A 20,736-nucleotide genomic window follows, 5' to 3' on the forward strand; every position below is an offset into this window, starting at 1 on the left:
AGTTCCTGTTCTGAAGTTTATCACCTTACCTGGTTTGCCTCCACAGTATTCTGTCTTCAACGATGTCTTCTCGAAGCAGAAAGTGGATACCCTGCCTCCGTTACGCAAGTTCAATTGTCCTATTGAACTCCTGCTGGGAACTACGCCTCCCAAAGGCAGAACTTACCCGTTGTCTCAACCTGAGACTCAAGCTATGTCTGAGTATGTTAAAGAGAACCTAGAAAAGGATTCATCCATCCGTCTGACTCCCCTGCAGGTGCGGGGTTCTTCTTCATTAAGAAAAAGGATGGCGGTCTACGCCCTTGTATTGATTATGGGGGGCTCAACGCCATAACCTGCAAAGACCGATACCCGCTGCCCCTCATTAGTGAACTGTTCGATCGCCTTGAAGGGGCACGGATCTTCTCCAAATTGGATCTGAGAGGTGCATACAACTTGGTACGCATTCACCCTGATGATATTTGGAAAACCACATTTAATACAAGGGACGGTCACTACGAATACACTGTGATGCTCTTTGGGCTATGCCCCAGCGGTCAATGCCTTATGAACGAAATCTTCCGAGATCTTCTGTATTCCTTCGTAGTCGTATATCTTGATGACATCCTGATCTTTTCTAAAGACCTTGAATCTCATCGAGATCATGTTCAGATCATCCTCCAATGCCTGAGAGAGAACCATTTGTATGCCAAGCTGGAAAAATGCCTGTTTGAGCATAATTACTTACCCTTCCTAGGGTATATCATTTCTGACCGAGGATTTTCTATGGATCCAGAGAAAGTCCAGGGGATCCATGACTGGCCCCAGCCAGTAGGCTTACAAGCCTTACAACATTTTCTTGGCTTTCCCAATTATTACCGGAGCTTCATTGCTAATTATTCTTCCCTATTTGCCCCGCTCACTGCTATGACTAGGAAAGGGGCCAACATCTGGTTGTGGACACCTAAAGCACTAGCCGCCTTTCAGACGATCAAGGAGGCTTTCTGTTCTGGCCGTTGCCTGCAGCACCCAGATCCTAAATGTCCTTTCGTTGTGGAGGTTGACGCCTCTGCAATCGGTGCAGGAGCCATCTTGAGCCAGTTTTCCCCTAAGGGTAAACTGATTCCCTGCTTTTTCTACTCTCACAAGTTTTCCCCTATGGAACAGCATTATACCGTTGGTGACCGTGAACTCCTCGCAGTCAAGTTGGTGCTCCAAGAGTGGTGCCCCTGGTTGGAAGGGGTGCAGCACAAGTTTACCACCTTCACTGACTATAAGAACCTTGAGCACCTTAAAGAGGCTCAACTCCTGAACCCTCATCAAGCCCAATGGGCACTTTTCTTTGAACGATTTAACATCATCCTCTATTTCCGCCCAGGTTCCCAGAACCTTTGCGTTGATGCGCTATCCAGATCATTTGAACCTGAAGACGTTCCTGAAGTTCCTAGCTTCATTATTGATCCCGCCTGTATATTCCTTGCTGTGACCACTACAGTTCCTACTGGGAAAACCGTCGTTCCGCATAGACTATGTGAACGAGTTCTGAAATGGGCTCATGATTCCAAGTTGGCAGGCCATCTGGGTCATGCCCGGACCTTAAGAGATGTTGCGAAAACACTATTGATGGCCCAATATGGTGCAAGACTCCTGAAACTATGTGGACTCGTGTCCCATCTATGCCCAACAGAAACCGCCTACTGGAAAGCCTTGGGGCTTACTTCAACCACTCCCAGAACCTACTGAGCCATGGTCTAGCATCTCGTCGGACTTTATTACGGACCTGCCTCCTTCCCAGAACAATACTGTGATTTGGGTCATCATCGACAGTTTTTCGAAAATGGGTCACTTCATTGCCCTGCCGGGCTTTCCTTCGGCCCCAGAATTGGCGAAGCTGTTTCTGAAGAACATTTTTCGCCTCCATGGACTCCCCAAGAAGATTATTTTCAATCGGGGACCACAGTTTGCTGCCAAGTATTGGCGTTCCCTATGTAAGAAGTTTAACATTTCCTTAAGCGGTACATTGGCCTATCATCCACAGGCCAATGGTCAAGCTGAAAGGACCAATCGGACTCTGAAGACATTCCTCCGCTTCTGTGTAAATGATCAGCAGGATAACTGGTCTGATCTTCTGCCTTGGGCTGAGCTGTCGCACAATACTCATGTTGCTGCAGCCACCGATGTATCCCCATTCTCTGTGGTATTTGGACGGCAGCCTCGACTGCCTCTTCCAGTTCCTCTGATAGTTCCTTCTCCAGCAGTACAATCCATGGCTCACACCATTCGTCAAGTATGGAACCAAGTAAAAGAGTGTCTTTCCCAAGCCACTGAACACTCCAAGCGTAACTCTGACATCCATAGACGTCCTGCTCCACTCTTCCGTCCTGGTCAGAAAGTGTGGCTAAACGCTCAACCCATATGACTGAGACTTCCCTCTCATCGCTTGGCTCCAAAGTACATTGGACCATTCCCTGTAATCCGAAGAGTGGGAGCTGTTTCGTATCAACTCCAGCTACCTTGTGCCATGGGTATCCATAACACTTTCCATGTGTCCTTAGTGAAGCCGTTGGTCCTCTCCTGGGCCTCATGTAGAGTTCTCTCTCCTCCGCGGGTCTCTACAGAGCCTGATTCTTCTCTCCAGGTAAGAGAGGTCCTTGACGTTCGGCGGTGTTGAGGAAAATGGAAATACTTCTTAGCCTGGGAGGGTTATGGGGCCAAGGAGAATTTGTGGGAACCTTCCCACAATATCCTTGATAAGGAACTCCTGAAAACCTTTCATAGGACTCACCCTGACAAACCACAGCCGCGTAGGGGGAGGCCTAGAAGGGGGGGTACTGTTACACACCCCGTCCGCACCCAGCCCACGCACGGGCCTGCTCACCTCCATGGTTCCACAGCAGGTCCTGGGTCAGCCTCCCTAGTGGCAGCTGCAAGCGCTTCCAGGCCTTGGCGTCCTGCGGCTGTGGTCGCCAGGCCTTCCACTGCACACTAGGCCTCACACTGGAGCTCAGCGTCCTTGGCCAAGTTGGCCATGCCCCTACGCACGCACGCACGGACCGCCCGGCCTCTTGTAGGGCCAAGAGCGGGTCCTAGCTCCGCAGCGTGCCCTGATTGATTCCTTGTTATAAGGAAGTCCATGCTTGAACTTCCTTGCCTTGGCATTCGGGTCGGCTTGTATGCTAGATTGTCACTGCATTTGTATCTTGCTCCAGTCTTGTTCCAAGTCTCGTTCCAGGATCCTTCTGTTCCAGTTCTGTTTCTGCCTTGTTCCTGCATCCTAGTACTCCAGCGTCCTTCTGTTCCTGTTCGTCTATCTGTCTCCCCAGGTAGTACTTCTGGACTGTCTTACTGGTACTGACCTCGGCTTGTTCCTTGACCTGCTTGCCTACTGCCTGTCTTCTGACTCCAGTCTGCTCCTCAACTTGCCTGCCTGCCGCCTGCCTTCTGACTCCAGTCTGTTCCTCGACCTGCCTGCCTGCCACCTGCCTTCTGACTCCAGTCTGCCTCTCAACCTGCCTGTCTGCTGCCGGCCTCCTGACCTCAGCTTGTTTCTAGACTCGTCTGCCCGCTGCCTGCCTTCTGACTTTGGCCTGCCTGTGACCTCGTCTGACCTGCGCAACCTGACCTCTGCTTTGCAGACTACTTCTTGGACTGACCCCCGGACTCTGACCTTTGTCTGCTTGACCATGTCTCTAGATTCTGGCTCTGTTCCTAGCCTTGTCATCACCTACGCTATTCTGGTCCTCCTTGTTCCATCTGACCTCCAGTCTCGAACCTGACTGCGCTCCCCTTCTGTCTGTGGGCATGCCAGACTTCCATCCTTCCAGGAGTCCCTGCGAGGCCCACCTAAGTCCAAGCGGCCCAGGTCCCAATGGGCTCCTCCTGGGGGGACCTTGGGCTTCCAGTGGTAAAGCTCATCCTAGCCTCTGTCTCCTCCAGTGCTCCACCCCCTGGGGGCAGTTGCTTCTTGGTCCCTACCAGGGAACTGTTCTCCACTGCTCCAGGACAAGAGTCCACCCCTGAGTGCAACAATCTCCTTGATGTTCCTTCCCCAAAGGTCCCTTGTTTACACACAACTTGCGAATGCTCTTTCTCTGTAGCAGGACCCAATTTCTGGAATTCTTTCCCTCTAGAAATTCTTTTTTTTTTTTGTCAGAATAATTTTTATTGGTCAAGGGTTGTACAAAGCCATGCAAAGAGAGCAGCACGCTTGACAGTAAACAGAAACAAATAATTTCAACGATTGAGTCAAGCCGCAGTGTGAAATAACAAACACAATAAAAAGTGTAGACCTTGAGAGAAAACATAGCCTTCCACAAGCCCCAGTCCTTTGTTTTTCCTTTTTGTTTTTACACATCAAATATCCATCTGCCCTACTACCCCATAGACAGTCATACAACTCCCAAACCTAGTCACTCTCCCATCCCCCACAAAACACTTTCTCACATACAAACCATACTTCCAGCAGCCACTTCTCGACATCCCTCAAACCACCACCCCCTCCCAGAGATCAAGGAAAAATTAAGCCCAAACATTAGAGCAGTGGTTTTCAACCGGTGTGTTGCGACACACCAGTATGTCGCCAAGAACACGCAGGTGTGTCGCCACACTTCCCGGTCCCCCGCTGACCCAGCTGCTCCCCGGTCCTCCTCCGACCGGGCTTAAAATGCTGTCAGCCCGGGTGGAACGCGGCAGGACAGCTGGCGTCAGCGAATCGGCATCAGCATGGTCTCTTCTTCCTGCCCCCCCCCAACCCTCGCGGCCCGGAAGAGGAAGTGGTGAGCATCGGGTGCGTGCATGGGAAGAAGAGACCATGCTAGTGCGCTCGGCATCGGCCTGAAGAACAGAAGAGAGGTGCGGTCTGAAGAATGTGTTAGGATAGTGGATCCTTGGTCCGGGACGAGGGATGATACCCACCAGCACTGCCAAGGTGTGCTCGTCTCCGGAAGGTGGAAATATACTGCAGCACAGCGATGAAAAGTTCCAGGCAAGGTGTCCGAGGCAGGTGGCAAGTAACAAAGTCCGAGTTCCAGGCAAGGGGTCCGAGGCAGGCGGCAAGCAACAAAGTCCAAGTTCCAGGCAAGGGATCTGAGGCAGGTGGCAAGCAACAAAGTCCGAGTTCCAGGCAAAGGGACTGAGGCAGGCGGCAAGCAACAAAGTCCAAATCCAATCCGATTCAAGCCAAACGACAGAGAATCCAAGCCACAGGTTGGGGCAGGCAGCGAAACAACAAAGTCCAATATCCAGGCAAAGGTCCGAGACAGGCGGCGAGCAGCAAAAACCAAATCCAATCCAAGTCAAGCCAGAAGACATGGAATCCAGAAGAAAACAAGCAGGCAACCACTGGAACCTTGTTGGAAAGGCGTCTTCCTGTCTTCAGGGAGAGGTTTAAATCTCCCTGGCTGATGATGTCATCTTCCGGGGCTGGCCTGGTTTTCGCACTGCTGCCCCTTTAAGAGGCGGGGTTTGCTGCGTCTTCCCCGATGCTACTCCCCGACTTCCGGAGGCAGTCGCGCCGCGGCCCGAGCGCTGCTGGCTGCCCTGATCAGGACCCTGTGCCGGCAGCGTGAAGAAGGTAGGGGGGACTGGCCACGGGTAAGCACGGCCGGGAACCATAACAGAATGTGCAGCGCGGCTCGGAGGAAAATGAAGAAGAGCGTCAACCCCCACGGCCGATGGGACTCCTTGCTCCGCCAGGGCTGAAAACGAAGGAGGTTAGGGTTGGGAGGAGGCTGCTGCTGCCGCTAGTTCCGGGGGGGGGGGGGGGGGGGGGGGGGAGAGAGTGAATGAGCAAGCATGTGTGTTTGAGATCCTGTGTGTGTGAGTGAGAAGCATGTATGTCTGTGATTGAGAGCCTGCCTGTGAGAGAGAGAGTATGAATGTAAGTTTACGATTGGGAACCTGTATGTGTAAGTTTCTGATTGAAAACCTGTTTGTGTGAAAGAGTATGTGTGTATGATTGAGATCCTTTGTGTGTGAGAGAAATCATGTGTATGTATGATTAAGAGCCTGTGTGTATAAGTAAGAGAGAGAGCATGTGTGTCTGTGTCTGATTGAGAGCATGTGAATGAGAGTTTGTGTGTGAGAGAAAAAGAAAGCATGTATGTGTGTGATTGAAAGCTTGCGTGTGTAAGCGTGAAAAGATAGACAGCATGTGTGTAAATGTGTAAGTAAGAGCCTATATAAGTGAGAGAAAAAGCATGTGTATATGTGAGTGACTGAGAGCATGTGTGTATAGGTGTGTAATTGAGAGCCAGTGTGAGAGAGAGCGCTGGTATGTGACTGAGAGAGAGGAGAAAGTTCCAAGCAAACCACCCCTCCTCCTGCTAATTCAAAACAATATCAGGACACCTGGATATCAAACGTTTCCAGGTATGCACAGCAAAAACATTTTTGTATCCTTATTTTTCATTACTGGGTCTTTGTGTCTGCTATTTTGAAATATTTTATTGGTATCTAGAAAATTTTTATATGAGTTTTTAATTATTGGATATTCCACTCATCAGCTGTTTTGAAATAATCTGTTCTTTTTGTTAGTATGGTTTTACTGCTACTGATTTTATATTTCTTGATTTGTTATATAAGGATGGGTGATGTTTCTTTTTTCCTTTATTACACTGCGTACAGAGACTCTGGCTTGTTGCAGTTTCCAATTCAGTTTTTTCTGCATGCTTCTAGTTATGCGTTTTGGTCTCTTTATTCTTTGTTAGGTGAGGGTCAGCACATGTGACTCAGGTGAGGTTTTCTGCTGGCGTGTAGTTTCTGTGTAGGGCTCTATAGCAGCCTGACTTGGTCCGTTTTCCTAATAGGAGATGTATTGGTGTCTTAAGGCCTGGTATAATATTTCAGTGTTGCCTTTTCTTAGGTAAGGTGGTTACTGTTTAAGTGCTGGAAATTGGTGCTGTTTTGGTGTGGGATGTTTACTATTTATGCAATTTCTGTTCAGACAGAATATGTATCTTTTCCTTGTGTCATTTTAAACAATAAAAATAATTACCCGACCTTTACTTTTTATTTCCACCGTGAATTTTGATGAGCAGTGTGTCACACATGTGAGCGTGGCCTGTCCGGTGTGTCACGATGGGAAAAAGGTTGAGAACCACTGCATTAGAGTATCCAGCAGTGTGTAAATTCGCCTGCATCTTGCTAGGTAGGCCCCTAAAACAAAGCCTGCCAGCAGTCTTCATAGTTTATCTCTTGTACGATGTTCCGAAAGACAGTCCATGCGTTCCATTTGGAGCTCGGGTGCCATCCGGTAATACCAAGCTGTAACAGGGGGAGAAGTATTCGGTTCCACCCAAAATGACAAACTGGTCCGACACGCCAATAGCATCGCTAAACGTCCAAAGTTGGCCTTGGAAAGTGGGCAAGGAAGAGGTCTACGGAGAGGATGTGTAAACCACCATGGTGCCAGCATGTTGAGCGGTGATACTTGTACACTGAGAGATAACTTGCAAGACCTGAGTCCAGAAAAGACTGACAGTCGTACAGTGAAGGAGGCAATGCATCAAAGTGCCTTCCTCTTTGCCGTATTTGATGCAGAGCGGGGAATCCATTAGCCCCATCCGGAAGTGCCGTACATCATCATAATACGATAAATGTAGAAGTCGATATTGTAACTCCCGAAGCCCCAAATCTGGGTTCTGTATATGTAGGGATTTGAACCAACGCTGCATGTGATCAAGTTTGCAGAATTTTGCAGACTTTTAAGTTTTTGTGCACAGAATGTTTCATTTTTTTGTGCAAAATTCCCCCAGGAGAAGATGAGGCTCCAGTGGCCAGTGCCTTGAATCTTGCTGGCCTTTATGGTAGGTTGCAAGATTGTGAAAATATGACAGTTATGCTGGAGCTGAGGATGTCATGGTGTGTATAATTTTTATGAGTGAAAAGATTAATCATTCAAATTCTAACCACATTTTTGTCTATTAAAAGTCTTTTATATTTCTTCATAGTGTAGTAAAATAAGTTGCTAGCTTACCTTCAGCTTTCACAATTGGGGATCTTAAATTTATGATAATATTTAATTTTCTTCAAATAAAAACATAGATGTTTTCAGTCTTGCATGGAGTTTATTGTATGTGTAAATATTTTGCTTTGAAAATATTATTTATTGTGATTTCAAAGAAGTATAAATAAGCTTTTCTTTTAAAGCATAACATAGATAAGATTGGCACTATATTGCATCAAAATCAAACACAATATGCTCAGCTAAAGCTAACTTAAGTACATTTTAATTCATAATCCTTTTACAGTAATGTGATCTTTTGGTGTGCTGCTCTTTTTTCATTATGACTATATTATGCTGTATAATACTGCACTGTGCCATAATACAGTAGAAGGGTTGTGCATAATTTGTATTGTGTAAAACAGTAAATGACATTTAATAAGTCAACACAAAAAAATATCCTTTTTTTCCCCACCTCTTGCACAGGGTTAATTGTTCTGCCGAAGTCTCCTTCTGTCTTTCAGTCCCTTGACATACACCACAGACTAATGGTTAATCTCTGGATCTCAATTCTGAACTCATGGAAACTATTCAGAAATATATGAGCCAATCAGCAGACTGAGCCAGGCATGCCAGGTGGTGGGCGCAGCTGGCATTTTTTAGTTTGTTTATTTACACCATCAGCATTCCCACCCTCCCTGCACAAATGTTCCAGCAATTTGTTTTCCTTTATCCTGTTATATCAGTACTTATTCCAGAATGCACAAACATAGCTGGAGATTTGAAATATAAAAGAATAATGGAGGAACAGCGGCATCATAACAATGGTTGCCTTGAAACATTGCAAGTCCCCAGAAATACAGAATCAGCACGGTGGGATTAATGGCTGTGCCAGTCAAGCATAACTAGGGACCCCTGGCTGATAGAGACTCACCCATATGTAGAGAGAAAGATAAACCACCCCTGCTGAAGCAGAGGTTGCGCTCATCTTATGTTGTTCCTCATCTACCTATCGGGTATACTTGTTGAAGAATGTGAGGAATTATGGTCCCAGTGGAGCACAGATAGTTGGAGTGACAGGACCATGAGAACAGTAAGACAGTGGATCATCAAGTGTTCACATGGCTATCCCACTTATTTATTTGCTTAGAAAGGAGTATTCATAAAGATAGCAGAGCAGTGGCTTTTGGGATTTCTATAGTACTGCTCAGATGAGCATATTGAAGCCAGAGGTAGATTGGTCTGGCCATAGATAATATGATGAAAAGATGATGGTTGATACAGCCCTGAGTTTGCATGAGGAGAAGCTAGTTGTGATTGATTGCAGCCCCAAGGCCATGTAGGAAAGGAGCTTACTGTGACTGACGGATGCCCCAAGACTGCAGGACAGAGGAAACAGCAGTGATTGATTGCAGACCAAATTTGCAGAAGAGAGGAGTTGATGGTGACTAATATAGCTCAGAGGCTGCAGTAGAGAGAAGCCAGCAGTGGCTGATGCAGCTCAGAGGCTTCAGGAGAGAGGAGCTGGTGCTGACTAATATGGACCTGAGGCTGCAGGAGAGAGGAACTCGTAGCACTCAGAAGTGATGGGGCCCACAAAGTGGGTCCATGCCTTGGAGTATGCACTGAAAGAAACTTTAAGTGGGAACCCTTAAGGAGTCTTTATTGACAAGTGGAAAATTGTTTATATTGCAGTACCAGTGACCTACCACTAGATGGCATAAGAAATATTTGTAAACCCTTTTGTATATTGTTCAATGGTAATGTTCCAAAAACGTTAATGATGGATTGTGTAATATGATTGCTCTTTTAAGAGGATTTGGAAGAAGATCTTCTAGGGGTGGTTAGTAGAGTTTTTAACCTGGATTCAAGGTTTGGTGGGAGATTCCTAGTCTACCATAGACTAGGAATTAAGGGAGCAGCCAGCTAAAGCTGGAGAGACAAAGACCTCTCCTTTGGGAGTGGGCAATGCAGGTGCTCCCCTGCCTCCATCTTAAGGGGAAAATCTTGAGGCTGAAGATGAATTCTTCTTATGAAGAATTACCAGGGACCTGGTCTGGGTTTTGCCCATAGAAGGGAGTCGAAGGGGGGGTACGGGACCAGAAAGAGCTTGGCCCTATCCAGAAGGAATAAAGATAAGGGGGTAGAAAAAGAACTCACAAGGATGAGTGTACCAGGGATGCTGGGGAAGTCCATGAACACTGCCAGGGAACAAAGAACCTAGGGAAAGATGGCACTCTATAGGCCCATAATGGGAATACTAGTTTCATTATGAGGGGATGTTGATGTGTATGGGGGAGCCTGAGGTATCCTACTGATTGTAAGATGGGATATTGTGAAATTGGGATTTATGGAGTGCAACAGAAGTGTGAGCAACATTTCAGTGGAGTAGGCTGAAGGAATAAATGTAGAGCAAAGTAAGAGACTGGAAAGATACTTTGAAGTGGCATGTAAATTGTTGAGCACTGTTTATTTGATTTTTGGAAAGCAGTATCTTGACTAGGTCTTTTGTTGTAGTGGAAGATCATCTGGGAACCAGTGATCACCAGATGGTGTGGTTCAATATTAGGATGCAAGAGATGAAGGTTCATTCTAAGGCGAGGGTCCTAGACTTCAGGAGACTCACTTTCTTAAAATAGGGGAGTACCTCAAGGAGTCATTAGCTGGATGGGAAAATCTAGGTGGAGTAGAAGGGCAGTGGACAAAATGAAAAGGAAATAGCATAAAGGCAACTAATCTTTTTGTTAGGAATGTTAATAAAGGGAAGAGGAAAAAGAGACCGTTATGGTTTTCTAAAAAAGTATCTGAAAATGTAAGGTAGAAAAAGTTAGCATTCATAAACTACAAGAGATTGCAGAAGAGAAAGACAGGCGACAGACAATATCTGGAAAAATTAAGAGAAGCTGGGAAAATAGGAATGGGAAAATTCAAATAGAAGAAAAAAATAGCAAATATGGTAAAAACAGGGGGCAAAACTTATTTTTAGATATGTTAGTGATAGAAGGAAGTGCAAATGTGGCATTGTGAGGCGAAAGGGAGGAATATGTAGAGGCTGATGAGGAAAAAGCAATATTGCTTAATAAATATTTCTAATCAGTGTTCACTGTGGAAGGATCTGGAGCAAGACCACATAAAACAAACACAAATAAGATTGGAAGTGAGGTAAACCTTCAGAATAGTGTGCTTGTAAGGAGCTAACTAAACTTAAAATAGATAAGGCGATGGGGCTGGATGGGATATATCTGAGGGTACTAAGAGAACTTAATGTCCTGACAGCTCCACTGTCTGACCTTTTCAGTGATTCCTTAGAGTCTGGAGTAGTTCTGGAGGACTGGAAAAGGGAGGATGTGGATCCTATTCATATAAAGGAAGTAAGGAAGGGGCTGAAAACTACAGGCCAGTTAGTCTGACCTCTGTGGTAAGCAAATTAATGGAATCACTGCTAGACAGAGGATAGAGCAATTTTTGGAATCCAATTGATTGCAAGATCCAAGGCAGCATGGTTTTACCAGAAGTAAATCTTGTCAGAAGAATCTGATCAAGTTGTTTGATCAGGTGACCAAAGAGTTTGGGTCAAGGGAGAGTGCTAGATGTAGTGTTCTTGGATTTCAGCAAGGCCTTTTATATGGTTATGGATCCTGGAGTGTCTGACTGGGTCAGAAACTGGCTGACTGGGAGGTGACAAAGGGTAGTGGTAAATGGAGTTTTCTCTAAGGATGGTGTTATTACTAGTGGTGTGCCTCAGGAATCGGTGCTTGGACCAGCTCATTTCAACATTTTTGTGAGCGACGTAACAGAAGAAGTGTTGGGAAAGGTTTGTCTTTTTGCCAATGATACCAAAATCTGTAACAGGGTGGACAGGCAGGAAGGAGTGAAAAACATGAGGAGGGATCTAGTGAAGCTTGAGGAATCATCTAAGATCTGGTAGCTAAGATTTAATGCTAAAAAATGCAGAGTAATGCATTTAGGATGCAAAGCCCCAAGGAAAAGTTACAGTATTGGAGGTGAAATTCTTCTAAGCACAAAGAAAGGGTGGGATCTGGGGGTAATTGTATCTGATGATCTTAAGGTGGCCAAACAGGTGGCCAAAGTGACTGTAAAAGCCAGAAAGATACTTGGCTATATAGGGAGAGGAATAGTCAGCAGAAAAAGGGAGGTGATATTGCCCCTGTATAGGTCCCTAGTGAGACCTCACTTGGAATACTGTGTTCAATTCTGGAGTCCACACCGTCAAAAGATTATAAATAGGATGGAGTTGGTCTAGAGCAGTGATGGCCAACCTTTTGAGCTCAGTGTGTCAAAATTCATAAAAAAACCGAGCATAACTCAGGTGGTGTGTCACTTCTAGAAAAATCCATAATTTTGTGATATTTGTAGCTCTAATCAATAACAAAAAGTTATAATTTTAATATGTACTATATTTATTAATAAAGCAAAAACAAATAATTGTTTACCTTACCTGCTTAGTGACTTTTTTGTTGCTGAATTTCATTGGCTAAATCTTCAATTGAAGGTTGGTATTTCGTACACTTCAAGTCCAAGCAAGCATTACAAACTTCATCTGTCAGTCGGTTTCTTTTATTGGCTCCCATTCATTTTCACACCACTCCCTCCCCATCCCCCAGGCATGCACACATTCATTCTCACACACATAGACCCCCAGGCAGGCACCCATGCATTCACACACATACACCCCCAGGCAGAGTCCCATTCATACACATGCACACACTAAAGGCAGACCCCCTCTCTTTTGCCAGCAACCTCGGAGCCTCTCTCATTCCTCTGCTGCCACTGTCACTGCTGCCACATGACTATTGGGGAGGTGCCGATTGCTGCTACTGACACTGAAGCCCATTCTGCTGCCTCCTCTGTGCAGGCCCCATGGGCTTCCACTTTCTCCATGCTGATCTCGTACATTGTGAGATCAGTAGAGAAAGTGCTATTCTTGCACATTCCCAAAGATTACATGTGCCAATCACTAAAAAGTAATTTTTTTTTTCCTTTACTGTCTGATCTTAGTTTTCTAATTGGTTGGTCACAGGCTTTTTTTTTCACCTTCCCTTTCTTATTTTTTTGCCAATTCCTTTTATATTGTCTTTTTTTCTGTTTCTTTTCTCTCCATCTTCTTCCCTCAAACACATAGTCAGGTTCTCATTCTCACATGCATTTCTCTTTCTCACACACACACAGGCTCTCACTGGCACATGCTCTCCCTCATAAAATCATTCATACACACAGGCTCTCACTGGCACATGCTCTCTCTCATACAATCATTCATACACACAGGCTCTCACTGGCATCTGCTCTCTCTCATACAATCATTCATACACACAGGCTCTCACTGGCACATGCTCTCTCTCATACAATCATTCATACACACAGGCTCTCACTGGCATATGCTCTCTCTCTCATACAATCATTCATACACACAGGCTCTCACTGGCACATGCTCTCTCTCTCTCTCACAAACACACAGAGGCTCTCAGCTCATCTCAAACACACACATGCACATTCTACAGACCCTCAGCCTCTCTCTCACCTCTGGGTCTCCTCTTTGCGGGTCGCCGCAGGATGGGCTCTGCAGTGGCCCTGATCTTCTCAGGCCGCGGCGGCCCTGCTACCGGGCCTCTTCCTCTTCTCGGGCCGCTGCGACTTGGAATTCGCGGCGGCCCGTAAACGCAAATGCTGCTCCTCTTCTGCACGCGCTGATGCTTCACCTCCTTCCTGCCCACGCGGCTCCGGCAACGTTTACTTCCGGGGATGCACAGGCAGGAAGGAGGAGGAGCATCAGCACGTTTAAATGCGATCTTTGTCTTGAGCCTTATCGCTGCGCCGCATGAGCCTCCCTGCGCCCGGGGGCATTGGTGGAGGGGTCCGGAGGGTAGGGGGATACTAAAAAAACAAATTTTAAAGGGTCGACGCAGCTGAAAAAGAAAAGGCTCGGCACAGCCGATAAAAAAAAAAAAAATTCCCGATAGTCCTTGAAACGCTGCGCGTGTCAGCAAAAACGTCTCGGCGTGTCACCTCTGACACGCGTGTCATAGGTTAGCCATCACTGGTCTAGAGGGTGGCTACTAAAATGGTCAGTGGTCTTTGTTCTAAAGCATATGGGAATAGACTTAAAGGTCTAAACATGTATACCCTAGAGGAAAGATGAGATAGAGGAGATATGATAAAGACATTCAAATATCTCAGAATTTTCCATGCACAGGAGGTGAGCCTTTTTCAATGGAAATGAGGCTCTAGAACAAGGGGTCATGAGATGAGGGTGAAAGGGGGTAGATTCAGGAATATTCTTAGGAAACATTTCTTTACAGAGAGGGTGGTAGATGTATGGAACAGCCTCCCAGTGGAGGTGGTAGAGAAACAAACAGTATCTGAATTCAAGAAAGCATGGGATAAATACAGGGGACCTCTAAGGAAGTGATGAGAATTAATTGGATGGATGAGCAGACTGGATGGGCTATATAGTCTTTTTCTACCGTCATGTTTCTATGTTGCTATGAAAGCCTGTGAACTCTGATTATTTCAGTAATGATTATACTACTCTCTTTCATGTTATAAATAGTTGCTGTGTAAGTCATCCCAGAAATAAAAGTTTAATTGTACGAAATATAACTTGGAGTAGATTGTGATCTTGACTGCCAACAACTACTATAGAGAAAGAGAGGGATTGGGATTCACAGAAAAGAGACCACTAGTTTCCCTATTCCATAACTAAAAAAGAACATACATCCTTTCTATCTCTAGCCCAGTTCCACTATACCATCTGCTTGACCTGCTTTGCTGAACCCTAAGACTAAGAGACTGACACCAATCTATCTAAGTGCCAGACCCTTTCAACAATTTATATGACCCCCTGGTTACACAAGAAAGCAAGAAAAGAGGAGAGGGGGAAATAGCAGTGAAGAGAAAGAGGAGATAGTACTAAGGAAGGCAAGGGACAGGATCGAGTCTGAAAGAGAAATGAGGAGTGATGGAGGATTGTGAGGAATGATAGATTTAGAGAAGAAAGAGATGGAGAGGTAGATAAGTTGGTTCAGCACCTTCCATAGGCAGAATAGGCAGAGGGCTTTCAGGACTTGAAAGATAACAAGCAGCTGTTACCCACTACCACCCTGGATCCTAAGAAAGAGGGTTTACCTGTCTCCCATGGACCCTGCAAGAGAGAGGAGCCTCTGTGATGGCTAGCCCAGTGCTTCATCCTAAAGAGACAGAGCTAGAGCATGAGCCCTGGAAGAAATGAGCCAAACTGAATCTCTGAGAGAGACACTATCCAACACCCCAGGGAGGTACAATGGAGGGAACAGGGCTCTATCAAAAGACTTAGAAATAGGTAAATGTATTGGAGATCTTGGATGATTAGTTAGACATGATAGGATACTTAAATGATTTTATATATCTAAAATAAGTTAGGGGGCCCTTGATTTTTCAGTGCCAGGGTCTCATACTATAAATACTTAATCAGCCCTGCAACCAACTATGCTGTGTGAATCATCAGATCTCTACCCCAGCATTTTTTTGTTGTTAAATGCAATGCTAAAATTCAGGTAGGTAGGAAGGAAAATTAGTCCCCTTTCATATTTGAAACTGCTCTAAACTATTCAAATGCCATTCTAAGAACAGCACACTAAAATTCACCCAGTGTATAATTTTTACAAAATGTTTTTTACATATAGGTGACCCTCTATATACCACCTTGGCACTGTTGGTAACAACAATTCTGTATAACAAACAATTTTTTCTTTCTGAAAATTTTTTTTAGAGAGCAGGAGATGGTTTCATATATTTTATAACACCATCCAGGTGTCAATGTTTTTTCCTTTAATCATTAACACACCTTCCGCCTCCAATTATTTATTTTAAATTTTTGTATTAAATGCCAAGCTGGGTTATAGAGCGTAAACCCTTTATTTTTAATCACTGTTTGTGTTCCATTGTTAAAAATTTTTTTACTGTGTCTAGCACTTTTTTTTATATTTTTTAAGCCGTCCCGGGACCAACTGCAAATTACTTAGCTTTCTAGCGAATGTCTTTTTTACTTCCGACTCGCGCAAGTTTCGACATTTGCAAGTTGCTGTCTTCCTCAGGGTATGTTTGTTCCTTAATAAGTAATTTTCTTTGTAGAACTGGTGTCCAATTTCTCCGGTGCTCAGTCGAGCCTCCGCTCCTCTCTACCATTCCTCCTCTCCACCATTCCCGGCGGCGTCTACGCCGCCGGGAATGTCGAAACTTGCGCGAGTAAGGTGGGAATTTTGATACAACTTGATGTGTCATGTGCCTTTGATGCAGTAAATCATACCATTTTATTGTCTCAGATGGAGACTTTTGGAATCTCGGAGAGAATCCTGCAATGATTTGGCTCCTATTTAAATGGGAGAAAATAGCAGGTACAAATTGGAGAATTAAGTTCCAGATGGTATGATATTGATTTCCACAGGGATCTACACTGTCATTCACCCTTTTCAATCTCTACCTTGCCCCATTGGAAAACTTGTTAAAGGAGTTGGGTCTGATGTATTTTATTTAAACTGATTATGTGCAGATCTTTATCCCATGTGATGAGGGTGATAGGTTTCCAGCATCCTTTTTTCAAACATGTATTATGAGGGTGACGCAATGGTTAGCAAAGAATGGGTTAGTTGTTTTTTTTTGTCAAAATCATTTTTATTGAAGAGTAAAGACAGTACAACCATCAAACATTAGAAGGGGTGCCCAATTGCCCGCAACAGATCAACAATATTAATATCAAACCACACCCCTGCACAATGCTTCCACCTGGTGTCAGGCGTGCTGCCCCCCTCCTTTTCAATAGCCAGCGGGTGTAACCACCAGACAAAATCCACTAATTCAGCCACACAACCCACTCGCACCATTCATCCCAGTCACACACTCATCCACTCCCTTCCCCTTCATCCCAGAACCCCTAGGAGAGTAGCATGTATAGTTCATAAGACATCCATTTTCTGAGAAAGAATATATAAAGTACAACATTAAAATCGGAGAATCCCTCCAACATTTCCCCATACCCAGCCTTTTTGTCTCATGGACTTGGATTCTAAAACTACAGACTGGTACAGCTCAATCACTTCCATGAAGAATGGTATCCCAGCGCAAGCAAGTAAGTTTGGATTTCCAGCGGCAATAAGGTGAAGCATGTGGCCCAGCATTGCCTGTATTCCGAGTCCGGTGGTCTCACGCCCTGCAAAGAGACCAATCTCTCCATTTGCATAGCGGAGGCCAATCGATAGTACCAGGCCTTTGTGGTAGGAAGTATATTCGGTTGTATCCAGTCGGCCAAGACCGTGCGGCAAGCCAGTAATATAGCAGTATGGCCAAACCTGTCCAAAGAGACCTTATAGACTGGCACCACTCCCTGCAGACCAGACAGAAGAAGCTTGCTGCTCCTGCCAATGGATGAATGTTAGGGATGTGAATCGTTTTTTGACGATTTAAAATATCGTCCGATATATTTTAAATCGTCAAAAATCGTTAGGGCCACAATACAATACCAATTCCCCCGATTTATCGTTAAAAAATCGTAAATCGGGGGAAGGGAGAGGGCAGGAAAACCGGCACACTAAAACCCCCTAAAACCCACCACCGACCCTTTAAATTAAATCCCCCACCCTCCCGAACCCCCCCCCCAATGCTTTAAATTACCTGGGGATCCAGCGGTGGTCTAGAACGGCGGCGGTCCGGAACGGCCCCCTCAATTGAATCCTGTTGTCTTCAGCCGGCGCCATTTTGCAAAATGGCCGCCGCAAAATGGCGGCGGCCATAGACAAAAACGATTCGACGCAGGAGGTCGTTCCGGACCCCCGCTGGACTTTTGGCAAGTCTTGTGGGGGTCAGGAGGCCCCCCCAAGCTGGCCAAAAGTTCCTGGGGGTCCAGCGGGGGTCTGTGAGCGATTTCCTGCCGCGAATCGTTTTCCGTACGGAAAATGGCGCCGGCAGGAGATCGACTGCAGGAGGTCGTTCAGCGGGGGTTCCGGACTGCCGCTGAACGACCTCCTGCAGTCGATCTCCTGCCGGCGCCATTTTCCGTACGGAAAACGATTCGCGGCAAGAAATCGCTTCCTGAACCCCGCTGGACTCCCAGGAACTTTTGGCCAGCTTGGGGGGGCCTCCTGACCCCCACAAGACTTGCCAAAAGTCCAGCAGGGGTCCGGAACGACCTCCTGCGTCGAATCGTTTTTGTCTATGGCCGCCGCCATTTTGCGGCGGCCATTTTGCAAAATGGCGCCGGCTGAAGACAACAGGATTCAATTGAGGGGGCCGTTCCAGACCGCCGCCGTTCTGGACCACCCCTGGATCCCCAGGTAATTTAAAGCATTTGGGGGGGGGTTCGGGAGGGTGGGAGATTTAATTTAAAGGGTCGGGGGTGGGTTTTAGGGGGTTTTAGTGTGTCGGCTCACGATTTTAACGATTTTCACGATAGTTTACACACCCAAACGGCAACAATACGATTCCCTCCCCCTCCCAGCCGAAATCGATCGTTAAGACGATCGAGGACACGATTCACATCTCTAATGAATGTGTACTTTGAGCAACAACAGTCAATACGTCATTCCAAAACCCGTCCCAATGTGGACACGTAAACAATCGGTGGATCAAAGTTCCTCTAGCTTGATTACATTTGATGCACATGGGCGATGTAAGCCTCCCCATTTGATAACGGAGCACATCATCACATAAAGTATGGTGTAGAATTTTAAATTGTAGTTCCTGAAGTTATAAATCCGGCACACTTTTTTGCATAGTTTTAAAACATGAAAGCAGTAGGATAAGGACACGTCAGTCACCCCCATCTCAGTCCAATATTGCACCAGACAGGAGAGACGCCGAGGCGAACGAAAACGTCTCCCCACCTCGCACCATCCCTTAATTGAGTTTTGCTTTAAGTTCGCATCAAAAAAACACTGGGCGAATTGACGTTCCCGTCTGAACTGGTCGTCTGTCCATTTAAAACTGCGCAAATAATGACGCGTTTGCAAATAGGCAAAAAATTGCTTAGCTGGTAAGTCGTAACCTGTAGCCAAGGATGCAAAGTCTTGCACCAATGGTGTGTCCTCGGAATAAAATTGATAAATGAATGGGAGTCCTTTTTGTAGCCAGGCATCAAAAATAGCATATTGTTCACGCCCTGGAGGAAAATCCCAGTTTCCCAGCAACGGCATTAAGAGAGAAACAAGTCCAGTCAGTCCTCCCTGTGCCTGGATCCACCGCCAAGCTTGGCGACAAGAGTGCACCAAACCACGCGGGACTTGCAGAGAGCGGTATACTGCATTACTAGCTTGCATAAGGTATAAGGGATAGAGATGTGAATCGTGTCCTCGATCGTCTTAACGATCGATTTCGGCTGGGAGGGGGAGGGAATCGTATTGTTGCCGTTTGGGGGGTAAAATATCGTGAAAAATCGTGAAAAATCGTGAAAAATCGAAAAAACGTAAAATCGCAAAACCGGCACATTAAAACCCCCTAAAACCCACCCCCGACCCTTTAAATTAAATCCCCAACCCAAATGACTTAAATAACCTGCGGGTCCAGCGGCGGTCCGGAATGGCAGCGGTCCGGAACGGGCTCCTGCTACTGAATCTTGTTGTCTTCAGCCGGCGCCATTTTCCAAAATGGCGCCGAAAAATGGCGGCGGCCATAGACGAACACGATTGGACGGCAGGAGGTCCTTCCGGACCCCCGCTGGACTTTTGGCAAGTCTTGTGGGGGTCAGGAGGCCCCCCCCAAGCTGGCCAAAAGTTCCTGGAGGTCCAGCGGGGGTCAGGGAGCGATTTTCCGCCGCGAATCGTTTTCGTACGGAAAATGGCGCCGGCAGGAGATCGACTGCAGGAGGTTGTTCAGCGAGGCGCCGGAACCCTCGCTGAACGACCTCCTGCAGTCGATCTCCTGCCGGCGCCATTTTCCGTACGAAAACGATTCGCGGCGGGAAATCGCTCCCTGACCCCCGCTGGACCTCCAGGAACTTTTGGCCAGCTTGGGGGGGGCCTCCTGACCCCCACAAGACTTGCCAAAAGTCCAGCGGGGGTCCGGAAGGACCTCCTGCCGTCCAATCGTGTTCGTCTATGGCCACCGCCATTTTTTCGGCGCCATTTTGGAAAATGGCGCCGGCTGAAGACAACAAGATTCAGTAGCAGGAGCCCGTTCCGGACCGCTGCCGTTCCGGACCGCTGCTGGACCCGCAGGTTATTTAAGTCATTTGGGGGGGGGGGGTTCGGGAGGGTGGGGGATTTAATTTAAAGGGTCGGGGGTGGGTTTTAGGGGGTTTTAGTGTGCCGGCTCACGATTCTAACGATTTATAACGATAAATCGTTAGAATCTCTATTGTATTGTGTTCCATAACGGTTTAAGACGATATTAAAATTATCGGACGATAATTTTAATCGTCCTAAAACGATTCACATCCCTAATAAGGGAGACCACAGGGAAACCATACTAATGACCAGCCCATCTTCACAATAAGCATAGTGATCAAGGAGCCACTTACCTACAAAACGCAACTGACAAGCTGCATTAACGAGGCGAATGTCTGGTAGACCTAAGCCCCCCTCCCCCCTAGAATATGTCAGCACCTTATAATTCAGCCGAGCTCTTTTCCCAGCCCACACAAACTTTTGAAACGCCACTTGTAACCAATTGACATCCCTGCCCTTCAACCAAGGCAACATGTGCATCTTATAGAGTAACTTCGGCAATAAAACCATTTTAAGCAGAGCACATCTACCAAATAAGGAAAGAGGCAAGACCTGCCATGACTGAAGTTGGGTGGCTAAAGCTGCGATCGTGTTGGAAATATTGAG

This window comes from Rhinatrema bivittatum, chromosome 3 (assembly GCF_901001135.1).
Source record: "Rhinatrema bivittatum chromosome 3, aRhiBiv1.1, whole genome shotgun sequence".
Lineage (NCBI taxonomy): Eukaryota > Metazoa > Chordata > Amphibia > Gymnophiona > Rhinatrematidae > Rhinatrema > Rhinatrema bivittatum.